Source organism: Lytechinus pictus, chromosome 11, assembly GCF_037042905.1.
Source record: "Lytechinus pictus isolate F3 Inbred chromosome 11, Lp3.0, whole genome shotgun sequence".
Lineage (NCBI taxonomy): Eukaryota > Metazoa > Echinodermata > Echinoidea > Temnopleuroida > Toxopneustidae > Lytechinus > Lytechinus pictus.
In genome coordinates, this window is record NC_087255.1 from 10,322,271 (window position 1) to 10,325,881 (window position 3,611).

Below are 3,611 nucleotides of genomic sequence, written 5' to 3' on the forward strand. Positions count from 1 at the left end.
TGTAAAGAATGAAATAAGATAAATAAGGGTCGATATATATTCAGAAACGAATAGTGTGTGCACTTGCTGGAATTTTTCTCTGGTGAAATATTTCTGCTACTTCAATACTTCGAGTCAGCACAGTCAAGAACATTTTTGGGAATGAACTTCATAATTCAAATTTGATTGCAGTCATAATTTTATTTGAATACTTGTCTATAAGCTTGACATTTATAATCGGAATTGTTATCTAACATAATAATTGAGCTGAACCATATACATTCGGATTGCATGACTTTTATATAGGAAATTCTGTTTTGATTATTTTGCTGAATTGATTTGTGGTCAGAATAATTTGAGTGTTTTTTATTTTGTTAGCGCTTTAGTTTATGTTATGTGATAATGGCGATGATGTCAAAGATGGTGACAATTATGATGATGACTTGAATAATGATGATGATCATGACGCGGTCGGTGATGAAAATATGCAAGAGCAATAACACTTGTACTAATTCACTTATAACAATTTACATTAATTCAGTTTGATTTACTACAAAACAAAGAAATAAGAAATTTCACCTGGAATGCAGTCGTAATCAAATTCGGAGCGAAGAGTAGATTTATCAAGTGCGATTGGGCGAACTGACTTTGATTGAATACGAGCTAATACTACAATGACTGGATGAAAATTTGATTATCAATCTAGTGTATTTTTACCAGCATTTTACGTTTTCCACGAGAGTGTATTACGTGACGAGAATAATTCCTGTCCGTTAACGCCTCATTTTCTGAGATGACTTCTTCTTTTATTCAAGATGATAAAATGGTCATCATAGCTTATCTATCATATTTTTTGTTAACATATTCAATTTGATTCAATTAAAATGGGAAAAGGGGAACTTAGATCCTGACGATCAACTGCGAGGAGGATGTATCACCTCGTGATTCTGATGTCACAATACTTGTTCACTGGTTTGGCCACGTGAAGGTACCATCAATGACCAAAAGTAATGAAGAGATACAACAGAACTACAATACGAAAGTAGTAAATATATTCTTATCATTGATTTTTTTTCAAATTCATTTAAAAATAAATTGATTGACGTGAATCTATGCAGAAATAATTTTGAATAAATTTGCGAATGAAGTAAAGGCACGATTCGTAAATAAAATGTTTTCCTTTTATTTGTAATGAAAAAAGTCTGCGGAATTTAGTCTTTATCTGTAAAAAGATCAACAGCATTGTGATTATTATTTCTTGTAATCGTATTTATGAACGTGATACTAAACCTAGTAAAAGATTTAAAGATAAGTGGAATTGTATTTGATTCATTTATGGCAACTGTCACAATTATAGCAGGTATCAAGAGCTGTAACATATCGGATCTTTGTCTTTAACGGCATCGATTAATGGCTATCGCCACCCATAAATCATTTTTTTCAAACGCTAATTTCAAAATAAATTCCACACCTGGGATAATGAATAATACAATTTTTTTCTGACCTCTGCATAACCGTGTAAAAGGGAAGAATTTGCTCCTCTGACTTGGATGGTTTTCACCCTTACACGTAGGATTTTCGGAAATATATGAGTTTATTTGTTTATTATTGTGCTATATTTCATTGCAATATGGATTTGCAGAATATCGTTGAAGTGATGCTAAAATAATTTTCTACTACTTCCTAGTCAGAAACTACTGTTGAAGAAAATATTTGATTTTGACGAAAATTACAGTTGTGGCCAGCTGACCTTTTCATTTAGTCGTTTTCGACTAAGTTGTTTTAAAATCATTATAAGACACGTAAAGAGATAGAGGGGAGGGAATGTGTGTGTGTGTGTGTGTGTGTGTGTGTATAGCTGGGTGTGTGTATGGGTATGTGTGAAACAGAGAGAGAGATAGTTTGTGTTTGTGTGTGTGGATGTGCGCTCTTGTGTTCGTGTGTGCGTTTTACTCAAGAGCATGAGGGCTGACCATTTGGGATGAGTGTGTGCTTGCATGAGTGAGAGGGTGTGTGGGGTGGGGGTCAGGTGTGGGTGCATGCGTGTGCGTACGTGTTGCACTATATGTGAAGTGCAGACATGAACGTAAGTCGGAGGTTATTAATGGGGGCGGGTGAAGTACGTGAAGGAAGAAGCTGGTATGGTGGGGAGGGGTACAATGCAGATCTTTTGTGAATATGTCTTTTGAAGGGCGGTTGCGTATTTGGCTGAACAGAAACTAAAACAGAAATTATAACGAATTTGTTGGTAATTATGATGTCAATTACTGAATTACTCTTACCACTCTTAACCCCAAACATTATTTTGGAGGGGTCAGAACGTACGTCCATTTTGGAAGTCTCACGAGATAGAAACTATAATATGTTGTATCCCATCCATTCAAATCTGCAATTTTATTTTATGATAAAATGTCGTCTAGCCTTTCACATACCTAGTGATAGGCAATGAGAGGGTACTGACAGGGGCAGCACCTTTTAAAGATTTTCGTGATAAAAAGATGGAAAGAAAGTTAAGTGGGAAAATGAAGAGAACTGAGTTAGGATGGGAGAGGGTTGGTTCTAAGAACTATCTCATAATTATCCTTGATTTCAAGTGGTTACGACGCTCGTCTTTCAATCTGAGGGACGTGGGTTTGATTCCCAGCCATGGCGTGTTTTCCTTCAGCAAGAAATTTATCCACTTTGTGCTGCACTCAACCCAGGTGAGGTGAATGGGTACCCGGCAGGAATAAATTCCTCCAGTGCCAGAGCGCCTGTAGGTAGCACGGTACAGTTATTAAGAGCTAAAATGGCTACCCTAGATAAATAAGAACTATTATTATTATAACGTATCATCAGAGTAATACTTTTTCTAAAATCATTCCACGAAATCCACTGTAGAACAAATCAGATATTCTAATACACGACTGGGAATTGAAATCACATCTCAAATATGTTTTAGAAGAATGCGACAAGCGTTTTTCATTGGCCATGCAATGACATGATCAATCATTAGACCAACAGTATGGCGAGACGATGAAATATTACAGAGACGGTCGATCTATGATCGTCTCTATTTAATTTTCATTTTCACTTCTATTAATTAAAATAAGTGTCCGTGGACACGTCATGAGCTCATAGCCTAAATTCATGTTTGAATTGACTTCAGGCATGAAGGACAGTGCTGGAGCATATTAACAAGGTCACGTGCATATTACGAGTGTACTATAATGTTCATATTGATGCTGCCTGCAGTCACACCAATGATACCGACACCAAACCGACCGATGATTGCTATTCGAAATAACGTGATATTGTTCGTCGATTAACGGTTGGTACTATTGGCGTGACTGAAGTGGAAAGCGTGATATCAAATAGGCAACCAATGGGCGTTTCCTACCCGACTATTATGGTCACGTGACATTTTAAAAAAGAACGATGCCGACGTGGATGCTCTTTACTTAGAAATCCGTCTACTCCAGGGATCTTATGCATCGCTAGCCGTCCTTGCTGGTGTATGTTTGCCATCTCCTTTCTCATTTTGGTAGTTTTACTTCCAAATATCTCATTGCATTGACTGGCCTGGGGTACATGATTTGGACATGGCCAAGGAAGTCTGCTCTAAATTGCCCCGGGATGCCTTTTTTGGTGGG